Here is a 22128-nt window from a genome sequence, read left to right on the forward strand (position 1 = left end):
CCTTGTTTGTCCTGCCTAGACTGTGCTGTGTGACTCAGGTCACAAGGACACAACAGTGTAATTTGCAAACAGTCTAGAGCAAACATCGGTGCAACTCCTTGTCAGACTAAAATAAGCTATGAAAATGAGGCTCTAGTTTGTGATACACTTCTCTGTACGTGTCAATTGCATAAGAGAAGTGACCAGCTTCTTCATAATCCCTTTTAATCACAGGATGTTAGTGGGATATTGAGCAGTTCCTGAAAATCGACAACTCCAAAACCACTGATTCTCCAGGAAGGTTATCCTTATGTACAGCCCTTTGTGATGGTGGCTGTTTTATGGAGTCACAGCATTTCCACTTCCATGACAGAAGTGCTGGTGGAGGGGGTAGTCAGTGGGGTTCATGCAGGTCAATTCCTACATGGAATTGGGCTGTAACCAACACTAAAAAAGGTCTGCTGTGGTTTTGTTTAGCCAAAGTTTGAAAATCTCCGAGGATATTCCATAACCTTTTTGGGTACCCTTTTCCTGTGCTGCCCTGCCCTTCCAGTAGATTTTTCTTGCCCAGGTGTCTAATCTGAAACTCTCAGGATGTAACCTCTGACATTGGTGGAGAACTAAACTACAATTCCATTACCTAGTATTAAATATGAAAATTAAATATGAAAAAAAGTAATAAAAATACTTACAACTTTTCATTTGTGCCACTAGATGCAGGAACTGAAAACTTCAGTGCAGTCATCTCACAACAGCTCATAAGAAAGACATGAAAACTCTCCTAGTAAAATGCCTTACCATTTGGAGATCCAAATGAGAAACTGAAAAACAAGAAATGAAAATACATTTTTCAAATCTCACCAACTTTATTAGGAATATCTATGGCAATTACTACCAGTGTTGATTGATGGAAAATGTATTCTATTATCTATACCATAATTAAAATGCAGATGATATTCAGTCATCTGTATTTTAGAATCTGATAGTTACTAGTCAGTGTTACCAATGTTCAAGTAAACCCACATCCTCATAGCACGCCCTCAACAGTAGTTCAAAATTCATATCTGGGAAGAAATAAGAAGTGCAAAGGGGAAGATAGAAGGAAGGCAAATCACAGCTTGAAGTGTGTTATCTCTTAAGATGCCTTATTTGAATGAATATAGCCAGCTGAAAATCTGCCTGTGAATCTCCAATGAATCAGTAATGTTTTCATCAAAAGTAAATCAGATTGCCCTAATTCCCAAAGCATTATTGAACAAATATAAGAAGGGGAGAGTGATACAATAAGTGGCATATTAGGAATATGAAAACATATTTTTTATTGTCCCAGCAGCTGTTCTACAAACTGCAGAAGAATATGCTTTAAAAATGATAGGGAAGGGAAGGGAAGGGAAGGGAAGGGAAGGGAAGGGAAGGGAAGGGAAGGGAAGGGAAGGGAAGGGAAGGGAAGGGAAGGGAAGGGAAGGGAAGGGAAGGGAAGGGAAGGGAAGGGAAGGGAAGGGAAGGGAAGGGAAGGGAAGGGAAGGGAAGGGAAGGGAAGGGAAGGGAAGGGAAGGGAAGGGAAGGGAAGGGAAGGGAAGGGAAGGGAAGGGAAGGGAAGGGAAGGGAAGGGAAGTACATTTGTTCAGGAGCCAACAGATCTAACTACAGGTGAGTAAAGAACACAGTACCTTTGGCAAATTGTTAATTCCTTAACCTTGGACAATGCTATAACATACGGTTTCCTACTCATTAGCATCACTATACTTCTGCTGATAAAATGAAACAAGAAATTTTTATCCTATGCTGAAATGAGAAATTAGAGTGTCACTTAAAATTATAGTTTTATAACATCCCTATGTTAGAATGAAACAGCATAGGGATGCAGCACCAAGATAAATGATTCAGCCTGTCCTTTAAATCTTTAAAGCCATTAAATCCTTAGTGATGTTACCTGTTAAATACAAAATTTGAGTAGACAGATAGATTGCTTCTGTGATTCCTCCACATACTAAAGCACACCATGGTCTTCAGAACAAAATGAAACCTGAGTAGATAGCATAAAGCTCCCTTTACAAATAGCCAAGAAAACTGCTGAAATAATCACTTCTTTTATTACTGTAGACATAAATGATGGTCAATGGTGTATTTGCTTAGACCATGGGGAATTTAACACAGCTATAAAAAAAAGCTGGTAAATTATAGATGATGATGATGATGATAATAATAATAACAATAATAATAATGCTACAACAAAGAGAGCATGTAAAACTGCCAAAAGAAAAAAGAATCAGAGCATAATTTGGAAAAGCAGAATTCATGTCTAAATTGTATGCATCCTCAGGTTTCCAGCAATGAAAATCATCTCAGCACTAAGCATTGTAAGGAGTAAAGATTCTTACAGTATCAGCTAGTAATAGCCTCATGTCTGGCCGTTTATCATGAGGCTGTGCACGTGCACACTGAAAAAAAAAGGGAAAAAAACTCAAAAAAATCCAAAACTACAGAAGTCTCATCCTAGTCACTGAAAAAATAATCAATATATAATTTGGTTTTATTGTTTGACATTTATATATTGCATTGCTTACACTATATGACAGTAACATTCTCCTCAGATAATAACAATTCTAGCTCTTGGCTTATCTCTTAGAAAGAAGTGATTTCTTACTGAAGAGTTTCTGCTTGTGATACAGGAGTGGGAACAACACAAATCAAACTGATCAAATAGTGAATAGACGAAAATTATTCTGTCTCCACTTTTTTTTTTTAATTGAGAAGGCTGAAAAGAAAGATCCCTGGTTTATGCAAATTTCCACAAATCTACTGAAATTGAAATCACCTTTTTATGCCCTCTCAGAAATTTTTCTTCAGTTTGTTTCTTTCCCCAGAGTAATTTTTCATATCAATACACAAAGAAAAAGAAGACAAATCATGAATGCTCTTTCTTAATTTCTCTCCAGTTATAGATCAAAAGCTGTTGCTGATTCTTTTTTGATGTGTGAAGCTACTGAAAATAGTGACTCAAAATCATGCCTGGAAATGATTCTTAAATAATTTTTCAAATGGCTTCGATTTCCATATGTTGCATATCCATAATATATTGTCCCCATATTTCTTTATGCTAAGGGCAGGATGTTATGATTGACACATTATGTCACTCTACAACAGTGCTGGAAGGGAAGTCACACCAATGTCCTTTCTAATCTATTAAATAATCATAAAGGAGATTTTTCTCTTTCTGGTAGTCCTCATGGATTATAGGCAAGCCCTTCCCAGTGCCACATTCTTCCAGTCCTTATTCTTTAATCCCTTGAAACCCAACAAAAGACTTTTGCATGGCACACATCTCCTTTTGTCGTGTGCCAGAAACAACTGCTGGCAGCTGCTCTGAAGGCCATTCACTGAACCTGCACCATTCCTAGAGCAAAGCTCTGCTAGATGTGAGGGACACTGTGCCAAATCAGCCGGTATTTGTACTAGGCATCACTGCTCTCGTGCCCAGTGTGAACCTCGAGGGCTGCCTAAGGGTTTAGGGAAGGAAAGCAGGGGATGGAAAAGGGCTGTTTTTACATAAACTCATCTCGCTCAGCAAAGACAGTTTCTGAAGTGTAAAGAGGGGGATATTTTCGAGAGAGATCAAGTACAATTGTTACAGGAATTTATATAAGCTTTCCTGAAAATGTTAAATTCAATTTCCCTAGTGAAATCTATGAATCTGTATAAGTCCAGGAAAATAATATAAAGAAGTAAAAATACATATTATTTTATACATATTTTTTTCCTTAAGTTTAGCAGCCAATATCAGCTTTGAGTGTTTTTCACAGCAATAGAGAAGTTTTCATGTCTGCAAGATGGGCTGGAATGTTTAAAGCCTCACCTGTGGGTTTAAAGAACTAATTTACACAAACTCCAATTCTCCTGAATTTCACAACTGGTCCATTTTAGGCACTATTCTTCTTGCATCTGTGAATAAATAAATGCTTGCTAACACATGTATGTAAAAGACTTACAATTAGAATGTAATAAGATATTAAAAGCTACACTTGGAGTTTTTAAAAACTACTTTTATCTTCCATTTTCACTTAAATATAATTTTAATACCTGTCTGCATTACCTCTTTTTTTTAATTACCTGTCTGCATTACCTCTTTAATTTTATTTTTGATATTATAAAGTTTTACACAGTCACTCTATGGTTTTATGCTGCAAAAGAAGTGCACCTTTCTTCCTAAACAGTCACTGTCTGTCAGAAGCCATTTAATCTTTTCAATCATCTATGATGATCATATGATTCATCCTTTAGTAAGATTAATTTCTAGTAATTGTTATTGCATACTGCAATCAAATAGTAAGGTTTTCCTATATGTGTTCAAATCAAACCACTCTGTTTTTCTTTCTCCATAAACCTAGCAGAAATACAAACAAGATAATCTGTCTATCTATCTATCTAATAATTCAGTAGCTAGGTTTATAGAACAAACTGCTCTTTCTTATTTACTGGGGCAGCAGAAATGATTGCTTCCTGAAGACTGGCAATGTTATTCCAGTATTAATATTGTGTAAATGTCAGAAGTACTTTCCTGGGAAGCGGGGTTTCTGTGAAAATCAGAAACTACTACAAACCCAATCTGAACCGCTAAACATTTCCAAAGGAAAAACCTTTCATAAATGTAATTTTTTTTTTCAAAGTCAATACATAGAGTCAAGTGAACAGCAGTAGTTCTGCAGTGCCATGCATCTACACATGTTTAAGCAACTCACACCTTGACATGTTGTGCTGGGAAAATGTCTACATGACCAGAAAAACCATGTAAAAATAAGTTGGTCCAACGAGAGATTTTTAATTCTCACTCATCTCATGAATGTGTTGCTTTCCCCTAATTTTAAAATGTTTTAAAATAGACCTGTATAAAAAGTACAACAATGCTACACAATTGCAATTAGCACTTATAAAACAACAAATGAGATATAACAATTTTTTTCATGCATACTGTAAAAAGGGAAAACAACATAAACATATAGTCCACAGTAATGGAAGGCTACCATCTAATGGGTAAATATGGCATCTAACTATTTTGATTTTTTTGTTTGTTTCCTAAACACCTGTACCTACAGAAAAGAATGGCAGAGGGAAGGAAGAGGGAAAGAACATTTAAAGTTCATAGAATGATAGAAATATACTCAGGTTTCACTTAATTCCACTTACACTGGGATCACTATGACAACTAATAATGCTCCACTAAGCCTGGGAGTAGAACAGAAACAAAACCAAGAAACAAAACCATTTATCTTGAATTCATGGTAAGCAGAGTGTAAAAATAAGCCTTTGGGTGCTAGCTTACCACCATAAAAAATAAAAGCAAATTTATACCAAGCATGGAAGGAGTATATGCTCTGCATATAATTATGTTTTAAAAATATTTAATGGCAGAGTGGAATATCTTCATATTCTTCCCTTACAAAGTTGCATACTATAGTATTACAGTATCTATTCAGATATGACAGTAATTAATTTTAAAAACAATTCAATATGAAAGAACATATTACAAGACAATTCCGATACTTCTCAGTACTTGTGATATTATATCTGAAGAGAAATTAATTTAGTGTTACTGAATATATGAAATGGTTTTTCACATTTTCACACTTTACAGTGTAACTTTAAAGTTATTGTAATATTTTCCATTTGGTTCTTAAAGAAAATCTCTTAGTCACATCAATTAAAGTAGTAAACATATTTACATTGACAAAATGTCTCTGAAAATTCTTTTACTGAATGATAGCATTTAAAGTTCAGCTTCCTTTGTTTATAAATTATTTATATGTTTTATTTTTATAATCTTAATAAAAGTGAATAAAAATGAAAATAATTTTGTCAGAATAAAGACAGGCAAATTAAATTTAGAAGTCGTATTGAAAGAATAGGAGAATATTTGCATGTGTTAGAATTTTAGAGCTATTTATATAGCTAAATTATAGCATTATAGAAATAATTTAATTTGATGCTTTACTTAGTTATATATTTGTGGCATAATTATGATATACAGCTTAAATAGATGAAAAGCTTTTCAGTACTAGTGCATAAAGACTTTTGAACTGAGCTTCTAGAAATTGAAAGTGTTCTTTCAATTTATTGACTTTAGTAGATTGCAAGAAATCTATAACCATGTGAGGACATACTAAGAATAAAATACAGCTCATATAAAAGATTAATGACTTGATTTTTAATATTTTATCAACCTCTAGAAAATGTGTTGAAAGCTTACAGGTTGTAATTTTGGTTGAAAGACAGCCAAAAAAAAGTTTATAACAGTTTTAAAGCAATCTTGGTTTTCAGAAACTCATAAAAGAAAGAGTTTCTTATAATCTTTTGCCTTTTTTGACTAAAATTCTTTCACATATAAACACTAGGTACTCAAGAAAATTACCAATGCATCATTTTTACATTATCACTTCAGAAGGAAAGTGAATCAGCTTGGTAAGAAATATTTTCTTTGTGTTCTCTTATGCTGCTTTCTGTTAAACTCTTGAAGTAGGAATATATTCAAAACCAAGTATTTTTTTTTTTGTTGCCTGAACCAGCTGGACATTTAATGCATCCCTTGACAAAAGAGTAGATTTTGCAAAATAGAAATTTTTACTGGCTACTGATGAGCCACTTTTGAATGGTTGATTAGGCTTCAAATAAAGGTTCTTGGCATTTTTCTATTTGTAGGCAGTTCATTTTTCTTTTAAAGACTTCTCCCCACTGTGCAGTCCCCAGATAGTTGCCCAAAGATTTAGCTCAAAGGTAGCTATGATTGGATGTCTTATACAGGATACCATCTTTGAGACATTTGCATCAAAACCTTTACTTAATAATTTTTTCAAAGCCAATATTAGAGCCAAGTGAACAGCTATAGTGCTCTGCAGTACCATAAATCTACACACGTTTAAGCAACTGACACCTGACATGCATTTTTCCACCATGCTCCCTTCCTCACAACCTTGATTATTCTGTCTCCAGGAAAACTTTTGAAAACTGGTCTTTGCTCATTTTCTAGATTCCCATGGAATATCAGACACTTAGAACAGTACTAACACTCTCTCAGTGAATTTTTCCTCTCAGCCATTTCATATAAAAGAGAAAATGGAAAGGCATCCCTGTCCCCAGCAAAGAGACCTACTGAAGGATACTACTCTGCAAAATCATACTTCATTAAGAGGACTGGCTCTTTGGGAGGCTTTGGACCAGGCACATCCCACACTGCCAGCTTGCTCTGTGAGACTGCTCACAGCCCATGTTACATGGTGAGTTCTTCATACCTGTCCTCATGCTGCAAAGCTTCTCTCCTAGCACAGCCAAGGTAGAAGGGCTCTGAGGGCAAAGCACAGTGTATACTGTGCAGAAAAGGAAAGAGGGAGAAATGCAGTTATGATAAGGAGCTGGCAAATACCACACACGCTGAACGGCCTCTGGGAGTTGCACAACATGTCCACAAAGGGCAGTCACTTAGATTTTTCAGTCTCTACAGGCACAGGTTTGGGTTCTTCTTTCACCTCCAGTTTGGACTTCTCACTACAACAAAGGCATTGAGGTGGAAGAACATGTCCATCAAATGACAATAATGCTGGCAAAGTGTCTGTAGCACAAGTCTGATGAGGAGGCGTTGTTCAGCCTGGAGAAAATAGGCTCGGAAGAGACATTATCACTCTCTACAACTGCCTGAAGGGAGGGTGCCAGTCTCTTCTTCCAAGTAACAAGGAACAGAAGAGGAAAGAGTATCAGGTTGCTCCAGGGGAGATTTTGATTGAGTATTAAGATACATTTCTTCACTGAAAATGCTATCCTTTTCTCTGGGAAAGGTACTTGGCAGCCCTGTATCTTTTACCTTTCTCTTTTCCAAAAGATATGCTAATGAAAGAAACTATACCTATGGACTCTAATTAGCATCCATACATACACACCAGCAGGTCAGGAGCAAAAATTCCACATTTCCTTTATGGAAAGTTCAACAGGTCACTTCTAGTCTTTTCTTGCCTTCAGAACCCTGCACATCCAACACCTCACACTGCACCAGCACACAGCAAGAAGAAAGCACACTGGGGAGTCTACTTTCAAGCATTAGCAAAATTAAAACGTTCACCATCTTCATTAACCTTCTTTCTCTCAGCCCAGGAAAACAGACTTAAATGTCTGTGCCCAATCTAAATTTCTTAGGGGGGAGAACCCTGGCACTCCAGGCATTATCCTGAGTCACCTTTACTCCTTTGTGACCCCAGCAGCTCCAAGAGGAAACAGAGTTCACTCAGCAGCGGATCATAGTCTGCTGATACATAGCCTTTTTAGTGGGCCTAGCAACTGAACCAAGAAAGAGAGTCCAGTAGTTTGTATTTCTCTCTCATGTCTGAAAAGACACAACAAATAGGTGTCTGGTATGGACAGATGTTACAAATGTAATGGATGTTAAATCTCAAGATGTTAGGCAGCATGGCCCTTCCTTGTCTCTGGGTAGTCCTCTTTAATGCTCAGTGGATAGATGGCAGGATCTGGAGTTACAGCATGGAACCTCAGAGCTGAATCTGTGTCCAATGGAGATATCATGTAAACACTGTCTTGAGTGGGGGCGCTGTACCCTGCAGCTCCATGCTGGAACCTAGGGGACAGAAGACTCCTCTGGAAAATGAGACAGATTATTAACTTTATCTTTATACCTTTAGTCATATCATGCACTGCAATGAATAGAAAAAATCTGTACTTAATGTGCTCCAAACACATAAATGAGAATGATAGGATGCCACTTGGGATTGGTAGGTTACCTCTGTCCTTCAGCAACACTGCCTGAGCATCAGGCAGGACAAAAGCTGCTGGGATATGGAAGAACAGGTAAACACCAGCCAGGTCCTGCTGTGCACAGCCATGAACCCGGAGTTTAGAGAGCTACGTGCAGCAAAACAGGCATAGGGCAGGTAAGACTTCTGCCCAGGGCAGAGGAGCAAAGAGTTTCTGAGCTCTTCCTACATAATAGGCACCAAATCCTCATCTTATAAAGAAGCCTCTCTTATTGCCCCAGGCAGGACAACGGTAGGGAAGCCTTTATTCCTGAGACTCCTGTCACTGCCCTAGCGGACACGATTACTGAGGTCATTGCTGCAGAGACCAACACAAACGCTCTCAATCCAGTGTCACTACTGTCTCAATGTCAAGAAAATCAAGACCACAATTAAAGATGGAAAGCACTTCAAGCCTGCAGGCTTATTAGAAATAGCATCACTAGGACAAACAGCAGAGCTAACTGCTGCTCCAGAAATGCCTTGAGATTAGTCCTTTTGACATCACTGATACATAAGTGCATCATGAATTTCATTAAAGTCAGACAGACTCCTGAATAAAGGCTATTAACATGCACAAGAGCTGGCAAGCATTGCTCTGTGTTTTATATTCTGATTCATCCTGCATTTCACAGGGTATTTGTGCAAAACTGTCTTCTCAATGTAAATATGTGCTTCATACTGGAGTTAGAAAAAAAATTATTGTGGTATCCAGGATGAAGTATATCAATATAAAACTTTTTGGAAGTGTTTCAAATTTCTGAATGCACATTTAACAACAGAATCAATAGTTTAGTTAGTGATTCAGTTGCTAACATACACATTTATAAATGGCAAATATGTTGACACTCCAGATACAATTATTTTTCCTACCTTTATTACCTTTTTCACTTTCTTACTTTAAGACACAAATAGGACTGAAGTGATTTCTCAAGTTTGGGAACATGTCTGGTCCCAATAGTCAGTAATTTGCTCAGTTTATATAGAGAACAGGCAAGTAAGTCACAGCTCAAGCCACTGCCATATTGCCTTTCTTGTCCAGATATGGGGAGCCAGTAGACTGTGGTATGCTTATATTTCTGGCCTACAAATATATACTTCCCATATAGGTCTCAGAGGTACAGAGAGATGGTATCCCTGTGTGTCAACATCCAGCTGGATCCTGTGGCTAGGACTGGATACCACAATGCAGACCTGTGTTACGAAGACTTTTGACTAAAATATTCTTTCAGAGTACTTCAGAGTACTTCAAACTTAATTTCAGACAAGACTGGAAAATCCATTAATCCTGATATACATTTGCACATAGTTTATATTGTACTGATTAATATTAGGTCAGATATTAAAGTGCTAATTTATACCAATTTCTTAAGCAGATGACACAATAATATATTATCATTGGAGATATTTCACTTAATGAGAATCATATAGAGTCTTGCAGTTCCCAAATGACTCTTTGTGAACAGCATAATGACCTAACAGCTTTCCACTAATTTCTAAGTATGAATATTTATATATTTAGAAAGTCAAAATGCTAAATGCTTACTGATTGTAGATAGATCTCACTGCTATTGTGAGATAGCTTTACAATTGCATTATTAAATTCAGAAAAATAATGAAAGCAATGCTATGATTGATGGAAATTGTAAGTCAAAAGTTATTTCATTGGTAAAGATCACTGAAATATATATATATTTTTTATAAGTCCTTTTATGTGTATCACAGAGCTTCATGTTAGGAGTCTACAGTGGACTATTATCCATTTTAGTTGAATATTTAAAGCCAAGAACTAAATAATTGATGGAAAAAGATGTTAATGCAATCAAAAATTGGTAGTATTAACAGTAAAAAAATTGAAGGCTTCTTGATGAATTTGTCTAAGGAAAAGGAGGAGGCATTATTTCTATATATAACCTGAAAATCTCTCATGTGTTTACACTAAAGAAAATATATATGACTCTTAAACCTGAGTATTTTTATTAGATAGGCATTCTTTTAATAACAAGACAGCAAACTATCAGAGCTGATGTCTGTCTTGAGAAAACTGAGTTCAACAGCTATTGCCTACAGATAATCCATGTCAGCCAAGTCAAGACACTTTACTCTGCTTCCCAGTTCCAAAGTAACCAAGGTTTTAAAGGAATCCTCTGGGTTGTTGACCTAATGCTTTACAACCATACAGCAGGCATAATATCTAAAAGAATCCACAAACAGCTTCACATTCTCAGTGGGTCAGAAAGCACTTCTCCTATTTTAGAAAACTCAGATTTACAGGGCAGAAGTTTACAGAATGGGAATATAAACTTCCTTAAGGGGAAGTGGGGGGAGATCAAAGGCACTGGTCAGCCTGCTACCACTCTGGATGGATATATTAAGAGAAAATTCTCAGATACTACCAGCTGCACCTCAAATTTCAGATGCAACTAAGTTAAACAAATAAAGATGCCAGATATAACTGTAAGGGAAAAAAAATCCTTCTTCACCTATTATCACTTTAAAATTTGAGCTTTTTGTCTCTGTTAAATCCTTTTGTTGGAAAGTTATGTTGATCAGGGGTCAGAGCTCTGCAAGCAATCAGAAGCTCTAAGCCTCACAGGGGAAATATTTGTGGAATTTGACAGGTCATGGCAGTTAGAGGGTATGCAGGCTCCTACTGTAACCTTTAGGCCTTCAACACCATTTCTGAGCATAACATTGCCCTCAAAAGTAGTTACGTGCCAACATTTTGTTAAATGAAATCCTTAGGACCCCTTCCAAGCATATGAAGCAGCACAAAATATTGAATATTCAAGTTTATAGACATTTCTATTTCTATAGAAAAAGAAAGAATCACAATTCCTTAAAGTTGCTGAGGGAATTAATAGGTCATGGTCAAGCTAACATACAATAGGATGACTAGGTGGATTTTGTAAAGTAAACGCAGAAGTTTTCCTTTTTAACTTTCACTTTGTTTAAAAAGAGTTCTAATTTTTAGTTTATTTTGAAATTTATTCTGGTGCAGTTAAATATGTGCATATGCATTAAATTATGCATATACATATGTACGATATATGAGATGTATATGCATATACACTTATTAAAAATAGGAGATGAAATTCAAGTTAAAAAGCCCTTGTTTTTCAGTGCTTTCAAAGTTAATGTTTAATTACAAATATTCTGTGTTGGATGTTTTGCAAATTTTTAGTGAAAGGGTTTCAGAATGCAGTCTATTATAACTACCATATCAGAAAAAATTGAGTAAATGATCCATAATTCAAAGCCATAATACATAATTGTCCAAATTTCTTATGAGGAATGATGAAATAGACTGATTTTTTCTGTCATTTTAGAGACTAGCATTACTATCTGACTCCTCTGTACACTTTATCTTTCTTATGGAATACTAATGTAATTCAACAAAAAGCATCCAAGTATGAAGTTTTGTAAAATCTCAGAGAGAAATTACAAATACAGCAGAAGAATCTTGCATAATTCAAAACTGCCACCATCCATAATTAAGATACTGGGGCATTGCCCTTAATAATCTAGTTGTAAAAAATATCAATATGGCTCACAGAAACATACACTGTATTTTATGACAGGAGAATACAAAACTGAATTCTGCTAAGATGTGTACAGGGACTGGGTTTTAATCTGTTTGTGCTGGTATTGTTTCCCTGGGATATTCGAGCTAGCCTACTGAATCAAGGCATAGAATTGCAAAGAAAGTTTTCTTGTTATGAAAGATTTTTCTTTTTTTCTCTCTAGGTAATGCCATTGTTGTGTTTACCTTATACAGAGGCTCTGTTGCCTATCTAATTTTTACATGACAAGCAGATTTGGAGTCATGTATTGGTCTAATATTTCCTGATGAATCTGTCCTTTTCCCCTTCAATCCCATCACTAATGTCTGATAGCCTCTTGCCTGTATGAAAGTTGTTTTGAAAGAAAGAAATCAAGAATGCCTGTCTCTGTCAGCGTCTTATGGGCTGGGAGGAATTCAGCTCCACAGAGCTGTCTTGGGCAGGAAGAGTTTGTTTCTACCTCCTCTTCACATAAAGGCCTTGTGACAGCAAACTTTTTGGTGAACCCACACTGTGTCTCCATGGCAAGAGTCTAGCTTGGGGACATTCAGTGATTTTGGTAGGAAGTCTTGAAGGAATATGAGTGAGAAAGGGAAAAAAACATATTTAATGTTATATAAACTTCACTAAATCTGAGCAGACTCTCACAAGAGACAATAAAATCACTGCTTCTAGAAGGAAAATCACTTGTTAAATCATAACATTTTTCCAATTGTACAGAGGAAACTTTGTGATAATAATCTGTAAGAGAAAACACTTGGCGTGCTAAGTATAAGTGTGTGTTTTTTTAACTGTGATACCATACAGTTATGAAAACAAGCTTCAGCTATCTTTGAATCAAAAGATTATTATATTCAGTTTAACAGTGGGCCATAAATATATATGGATGTATGTATACATATATATATATAGCTGTTCACTTTTAGAAACATATTATACTTTTGTCCACAGAAACCTATATTAAATATACATGATATAGCATTTTCTTCAACTTTTTCAATATTATTCATTCTATATAGCAATAGCTGTAAAAGAATTAGTGAGATTTATGCCTATAAAATTTTAAAAATTGACACAAATACATTTCATTCAAACACTTGTTGTAAATGAAAAGAATACTTGAAATTAAAACTGGAATACTACCTTGGCATGTGCAACAATTCTGGTATGATCAATGACTTCAACTCAACACTCCCTACTCAGGTAAAGAAATGAAAGATCACATAGGCTGTGATAGTTACCTACACATGAAGCTAAGTACTGGACAAATGATGATAAGAAAAACGGCTCTGAAATTTTAAGCCATCAGAATTCAGATGCCAGAAGCAAGTTAAACAATACTGAAGGAAATAGTTGACATATAAAAGAGACAGTAATGCTACAACACTCTAGAGAAAAAAAACAGGGAAAACAAATAAAAGGAATTTGGTTCTGATTTGATACTCAGCCTCTAAAAGACAGCTAATAGACCCATAGGCAAGAAAATAGTCCAATTTCTTATTATAAACAAAATTGCATTAAAAGGTCAGTACTAGTGCTGAAAGCCAAGCAGTCAAATAGTAGGAAATACCTCAGCTGCCTCCTCACTCTCTTCACAACTGTCTGTTCACCCTCAGCCTGGCCCCTGGGACAGAACTCATATCATAGCAATAAAGACACAAGTTATTTTGTTTCCATTTATCCTGAAGAAACAGTGAGTCACTCTTTAATTCCATAATTGTTGAACAAGATGCCAGCATATTCTGCTGCAGATAGGAAGACTAAGTATTTCCCATGAGGGAAAATGAACACGATCTCCTAAAGTATACTAAACATTAGTTTCAGTCATGAGACAGGAGCATACTATAGAATTAGTGAAGTGGTATGATTGCTCCATCTGTTCAGTCCTTGCTTCTGTTTTGATAGTGCCATATTTGAGCACTTACCAAGTCTTACCAAGAGTTAGGGTAGGACCAGCATTTTATTTAATTTTGTAAAAAAAAAAAAAAAAAAGTTTATTAGTTACAAATGCTGTTTAACCATATAACTTGAAGTAGAGCTAGCAACAAAAAACCCCAAAAGGGTCTCTAGGACTTTAGCCTAGACCACTCATTTCCTAAATCATTAAACATAGTATGGTTTAGTTTTAACTCTACACTTATTCAAAACAAACTACATGAAGATAATCAACACCCTTCATTTAATTCTTGATGCTGAGCAGATACAATTGCTGATGGATGAAAATTATTATCTTCATATTTTTTCTTAGCTTTGATGCAATTTAACATTAGATGAACACTGAAATGAAAAAAAAAATAGGCAATTTTCCAAGTGATATAGTTAGGGGTTTACAGATATCTCAGTCTTGAAAACTGTGTTCAACTTATTTTTATCATTCTAAAGATACTTGGAACATGCTATAAATTCAACTGAAATAATAACCACATTTTTCATCTCTATGGTCCCATGTAATTGACCACTAAAATCCCATCACATCAAAAGAGACATGGAGATGGTGTTTCAGTGTTTCTTCAAAAAATATTGAGCATCCAGAGTGAGGAAAGAAAAATATTAGGTTTTACATCTATAATCACATCTCAGCATCTGCAAACCTACCAGTGGTAGGATTACTGTCACTAGCTGATATTAATGCCATATTAGAAATTAATGAGCAGCACCATGGCTTCTCAAGGAAGCAGGACACAAAAGGTATTCATCACCACTATGTGACTTAATATGAAACTTCATGCTGTGCTTTCCCCAAATGCTACTAAAAAATGCAATTCTTCTAAAAGTTACACTATCATTTTGCCTTTGATAGCCACTGAGGAAAACATGCACCAGTGAATATAAGCATGTCTACTAATCAATGGTTAATAATGGATGTCTCTGATTACTTATGTGGCACAGCTTTAGAACACTAAACCTCCAACTACACTGCCAGAGGATGGTACAGTCATGCTCAAGCCTGACGAGTCTCATGACCATACCTTTTTCTATTCACCTTTTTGATTCGGCCTAAATATAGTGTGAACTCACAGTTTTGCTGCTGGCAAGAAAGGTCTTGACTTGGGAAATTTTCCTTAATTTAATTTGTAACCAGTTAACGTTAGTTTTTAATTACTGACTTGCGTATTGAGAAACAGAGACCTGAACTGTCTTAACTCCCCTTCTTCTTGCCCCACATTGTGCTCAGTCCCTTCAACCTCCTCTGACCCTACCATTTGTGCTCAGTACAAGACTTCAAAACTAAAAGTCTCAGCTATGTATTGGGCTGCAGCTGCCTTTACTTAGGTCTGTTCCAGGCAGTGCACCTGAAAGGAGACTGGAGCTGGCATTAAGGTCCTGACAGTTTTTCCTCACTCTGAAGTGGTCTGGAGCTCAGAATACAAGGCAGTATGGACCAACACTGAACTGATAAAGAGAAGATATTCTTGTGCAGTCATTTGGTCTCAGCAAGGAATGTTGAAGTCCCATGGGCTGAAGAGTCTAAATTTTCTTCACTATTTTATTCCCTGTATTTCCTGGAAATACTATCTTGTGAGCAAATAATACACATTTTATACAACCCACCATTTTCTAGAAATCACTCAGGGAAAGACAATAATTATAAACCATTATTAAAAATGAAAGTTTTATCTGGAAAACATCTTATGTTTGATTCTGATTCCAGTAATGACAGTTTTCCAAAATGCAAAATAGTAAATGACATTCAGAAGTCCAAAACTGAGGATGCATATTAAGTGTTTATTCTTGAGCAGTGTAGAGTCATTTTCAGATTGTAGGAGATAAAATATTGTCCAATATTTATGTATTTATTTGTTTTGTGCTAGACTGCTTGACAGGAAAAATATCTTGGTTGTTGAGGTTTTTTTCAGCTGGTGTGAAAAATATGCTTATGTAAACTTCTCACAGGTGCAACTTTAGTGCAAACTGAGACAGTTGAATAAAAAAGTAAGTAAAACCACTGCTATTTGTATTTTTTAATTTAATGCTAAATACTTATTTTCTTTTTTTCATTTAGTACCTAATGTTATACAGGGATTTTTATCCCTGTAGTCACTGCAGTTATGTAAACTATTAAGTTAAATTTTATTCTCTGTTCACTCCAGTCATATATTAAATGCAAGAAATTAATATAATAGCATTTTCCATCATGATTGTTGGAGAATTGGAAAATCTTTATCTGAAATTACCCTAAAAGTCTCTCCACTCATTAGTGGATAAATTTTATGAGACATTTGATCACAGCAACTCTCAGGCAAATGCAGAATAAATGCAAGTGGACTAATGACTTTAATTACAAGATTTCCCTGACTAGCAAAAGACTTAAGTATTACCAAACCCCAAATCTTAAACTTCCTTAATAATGTAAAGTCAACTTCAGTCTCAAATCCCATTCTCTTGTTGATTCAACTCTACTTCTAGAGATACAAGATGATACAAATACAAATCTTGAGAGCCTAGCTGGAACCAACTATTAAAAGTTCTTTTTGAAAAATGCAGTAGAATAAGCAGCTCAGTATATTCTTAAAATGTGTTGATAAACATTTTTTAAGGGAGTAAAATGGCAACATGAAGGACAAAAACAAATAGAAAGAAGAAAAAACTGGCACAAGAATTTATTGCATAGAGTAAGCACAGTTGGGTTATAAATTGCAAGAATGTAAGGTTTATAACAACTTTCTCATATGAAGCTGTTTAAGATTTGTCACCATTGAGCAGGACGCGAACAGAATGACTCTAATATTAGAAGGCAAGAAAGAATTGATTTAATTCAAATGCATCTCTCTATACATAGAGAACATCGTGCAGACTAATTTCATTGGTCTTAAAGTAAAAACATCTCACACCATTGGTGCACTCTGAATGACACACAGTGGCAGAACATATCTGTAAACAATGTGAACAACAAGAGAGATAGAGAATTATTTACATTCTTTCCCAACTGTTTCCCAGGCTCTTGCCTGGTTAGAAAACCTTCTCTTTCTCTCTGACTGAACTGAGAATAACCATAAAGACTGAGATGGACAAGCTTAGATCAGTAGTTGTAAGGCTTGTCAAGTGCAATATACTGAATTCACTGACATGGGAAATTCTTTGTAATTTAACATTTCAGTTCAGTAATTGAAGCCAATTATAAAGAGATAATATCAGCTAAATTGGTTTTCTTCTTATTTAAAAATGGAGGAATATAGGAACCTGAAGATTGAAAGTTATTTTTAATAAAGGACTTAAAAGGAAAATGATGCACTTTGAAAAGTTGACTTCAGTAAGTCAAATATTTAATTTCTCTTAGGAAAAATTATGCAGCAAAAAGGGAATACAGTGAGCTGACACTCACAAAAAAGTTTCATGACTACAAAAGCTAATGAATTCAGCCCACAGACAAGGGTAAACCATAAGATGAGATATATTTGACTGTTTCAGTAGTAATTTGATGGCACTGAAATCAAAAAGGTCATTCACAAAATAGAAGCATCCATATATTACTGAAGAGAAGTATGAAGATATAGGGCAAGGAGTCATGTAAGGATAAAGTCAGAGAGGTTAAGGAGAGAAAAGAGTTACAGTTCTCTAACCATAGAGGTTAGAGATGATAATAGAGTACATGCTAAGAAGAAGAGAAAAATAAAATCCAGTTCTACTGCCTATCAGAGAGAAAGAGCATTCAAGCAGAGTACTCTGAAGAGCAAAAAATTACAGGAACATTTTTCCCATTATCTTCTACAGAAAATGTTATGACCAGATACTCAACACAAATGCACAAATTAAAAAAAAAAAAAAAAGAAACATGATTGAATGGATATAAATAAATACAAAAAAAAAAAATAAAATATTAAACCCAGTTTTAATCAATTATTGAAAGATAAGGGTACTATTTTACCCATAAATCCTGGTGAAAAAAAGACACAAACTGTATTTGATTTTTTTTATTCTAAGGCTTTATGGATATTAGAAAGATCCTTGAAAGAAAGAATACACTGAGATAAGGTAAAGGAAAGACATAATATCTCTCATTAATAAAGGAAGGAAAAGCAGCACCTGGAGAATTATAACTAAAACAGTCTAGTTCTGATTTTTGAGAATATACTAGGAAAAGTGTTTAGACATTATTTATATATTTACTTATGGGATAATAAAAGTCAAAATATACAATATGTATTTCTTTATAAAAGTAGATTTTGGGACAATCTAACTCACAACTTTGTGAGGATAGATATCTTCACAGGTAGAAAAGGAGCAGCAGGTGTTTGACTTTATCTATTGACTTTACATAATCTTGTAATATTGTCTTTAAAATATTTTTGTAAGGAAATGGTGAAGAAATAATAGCTTGATAATAATCCTCCTAAAAAATATTTTCTTCAAGAGCACTTGTCAGTGTTTTGAGCTTAATTATAAATATTGCATTACTGGAGTCTTGTCTGGCTACCTGGATTCTCTGTTAGAGTATTTTTGTGTGCTTTAATTTCTGATAATTGAAGAAATCCAGTAGACTTTTTTGTGTCAGCAAGATACACACATATTCTATTCGTAAAAAAAATATCTTTTTTCTCATCTGAAAAATTCATTCAGAAGGAATACATATCTTAATTTTTCCTATGATTCATAGAGAAAAAAAAGAGCAATAATTTTGTTGTATAAAAAAAATTCTTGACACTTTTAATACAATATTATGTAAGACCCAACACACACTTGGTTTGAAGATCAAATAATCATTTGGTCTTGTTTAATTCTTACTACTAACATTCAGAATTATCTGTATTTTTACTTATATAATTTCTAATTGCTCTAGAATGAGAATTTCATTTGAATGGTTATGAGAATTGAATTGATAAATGTACTAATGTGAAGAGGCCAAGGCTTTTATCTTCCCTTCTTGCTCAGTCTTCAGCCTCGAGATTTTCCAGTAAAATTTCGAGTTATGCTCTGCATATCTGTCCATGGGGGAGGCAACTGTGACTGACAAGAATTGAATATTGGACTGCATGGGGCTATTATAAACTGCTGATATTCTAATATTACTGAATGTCGACAGGCAGCCTTGGACAAATGACATCAGACATAATTGTCATAGTCCTGAGCAATACAATGCCAACTGATTCCATGAAGTTGCATGTGTCACAATATTAAATATTGTTTTCTGTTCCTGAATACTGGCATATCTAACAGTGTTTTTATGTGCTGTGATTTAATCTCATAAGAAATCAATAGTTTTGTTATGTATCAAAACACAGTCACTATGGAGTGACTTCCTGCTACCCCAGAAAATTATGTGAGGTGATATGGAATAACCTCCAGGTCCTAGCCATGCCCCCTCTTGGATATTGCAGAGAAATTAAAGACAAGTTCTGGCCAGAACCAGGACAAAGAGTAACAGAAATGAGGCAATAAAATCACTTTAGAAAGAATCCATATCCAATCACTTGTCTTTTTGTCACAGCTGACATTCCTGTCTGTCCAGAGATGAGGCTCCTTGCTATTTGCTAGATTTTAGAGGTTTGTTTGCTTGTTCCCTTTGCTCTTTTATGTATTATTTCTTCTAGCTTGTATATGTTGCATTGTTTATTACACAGCTTTCCAGATTAATTAGGAAAGATGGAAAATTATTTTATACACATTTAACTATAATCTGACAATATCAAATTCCAAAAATATTTGAGGGGCAAAAATATTACTTGCTACAGCTCTATTACATTTCTTGTTTTGTCAATATGTTCTAAGTTCTCCTAAAGAAATACCTCTATTCTGTCAAGTTTTTGGATCTCACATACTGCTGACTAGTTTAGTTTCCAGCAAGCTTGGGTTTGGTTTGCTCCAGACCTACATGCAGATGGAATTGCACTTCCATGGAGCTTGTAGGTCAAATCAGGCCTGCCAAGTCAGTTTAGACAGTTACATGATCAGGTTGACAATAAACTAAAAGAGATTAGTGCTTTGTATTTAGGCAACTGTTATTTGCCTGCATTCTGTTTTAACAGTTTAAGTCCTTTCCTCAGTTTTGAACATTAATCCTTATCTGTGCAATCCTTATCTGTCGAACTGGGTTATTTTTCCCTGAATTAATGGAAAGACTAAATTGTTGTGCTGCAAATGTACCCTGCTGCATATTGTGAAACCACTGGGAGGATTTTTTAATCTTTTGCTACAAAAGAATTATCACAGATAATTCTGAATTATTCTATGCATGGGAAAAATCTTGTGAGTTCATCTAATTAATTGTAACATGAGTGAGAAGAAAACATGCTATAGAGAGCCTAAACATTTTATACTTCTCTTTTGAAAGATTAGCAATCACATCTCAATGTGAGAAAAAACAATTCAGGGGGAGACAAACCCTGAAGAGCTCTTGAACACCCAAAAAGACAGGAAATCAATAAGGCCTGTAATTATCGTCACATAGATTTAATGAAGTGTAAAACTTTGGTGTTACAACAAATTAAAACTCCAATAATGTCCATGGATAATGAGGAACAGAAAATGATTAAGAAAAAAATTACAATCTTTTATTTTCTCCTACACTTACTTCAGATTTATTTTAATGTAAGAAATAGCTGAAAGAGACTTAAAACAGCAATGAAATGTGACTTTAGGACTTATTATGAAGCAAACCTAAGCACTTTTTAATACTTCCCAAATGAATACAGAATTTTAAACTAGCAACAGGCTTCACTGAAAAATCTTGCAATTTAATATGAAATGTATTACAAGCAGGTTAATTGGGTTCATTTCATCAAAGCATATTCTAAATTAGCTAAACATATTTTTTTCTTGACAGAATAAAAGGTCTGAAGCTACTGCCATTGAGCCTGATCATGAGATGTAGAAGAATTTGACTTATAGTAATGGGAAGTGGGAAGCTGATAGTTTACACATGGATCACAGAGAATTCTCAAAAGCATTTGTTGTCCATGGAGAATGAATCAGACAGCTTTGACAAATATTTGCAGAAGAATGAATGTCCTTCTTGTCTTACTGTATCATTTCTGCTGGATAAATCTTCCATTTATTAAAGATCTTTTCTGTTTTCATATAAACCCATCTTCAGAGAGAGATAATATTACTTCTTGTGATACGGTAACACATATGTTTCCCTTGTATTCCACTAAAATTTTACTAATTAATTTAGTTGGATAGATGTTAACACATTGTAGAGTGAAAGCTATTAATTTTGAATAGAATATGAGTCACAAATTTATTTATCCATGCATCTCCTCTATACATACACTCAGTCTGCATGCAGAATGATACCTAAATATTGTAGAATTTAATTAGATAAAGCACACCTGGTACATCAAATTAGTCACAGACCTTAGATTATCTGAATACTACCTAAGAAGCAGAGTGGCACAATCAAAAGACATACAGATTTAGCTATCAATTTAAGTAAGTTTCAATACTAGGGAAACATTAGAGTTTGTGTCTAGGTAGAAAATATAAGCTCTCAGAATAAAGAATATGAAAACCCTCAGTATTTAAGTAATAGCTTGTAGAGGTACTGCATAGCCTTCACATAGGAATGTCACCTCTAAATAATTAATCCATGCCGTCAATTTTGATTCAGGACACTTTTCTCAATTATCATTCCCCCATGTGCTGAGAAATGCTCTCATGGTGATGGCTGTACTCCATGACTTTCTTAGTAACTGCTTGCTAACCCCTTGGCAGAAGAACTTTATTTGCCCATTGGCAGCTTGGTTTTCTGTCAGGCTTTAAAACAAAGCAAAAGAAAGCATCACTTGGGCAACTATTTCCCTTTACATGTGGGAAAAAGGCAGAGAGAGAGGTAAAAATGACGATGAGCTGAATTTGAT

General features: G+C 35.0%; 1 protein-coding gene across 2 annotated transcripts in view; it reads right to left on the minus strand.

The window, feature by feature from the left end:
- The window catches only part of MGAT4C (MGAT4 family member C), a 325047-nt gene that overhangs the window by 28056 nt on the left and 274863 nt on the right, over positions 1 to 22128 (minus strand). For both annotated transcript variants that reach the window (XM_068190335.1, XM_068190336.1), the window contains one exon: positions 672 to 800. The gene's annotated coding sequence lies outside the window, so the exon portion shown is untranslated. The remainder of the gene's footprint in view (positions 1 to 671; positions 801 to 22128) is intronic.

The sequence above is a fragment of the Anomalospiza imberbis genome, chromosome 5, assembly GCF_031753505.1.
Source record: "Anomalospiza imberbis isolate Cuckoo-Finch-1a 21T00152 chromosome 5, ASM3175350v1, whole genome shotgun sequence".
Lineage (NCBI taxonomy): Eukaryota > Metazoa > Chordata > Aves > Passeriformes > Viduidae > Anomalospiza > Anomalospiza imberbis.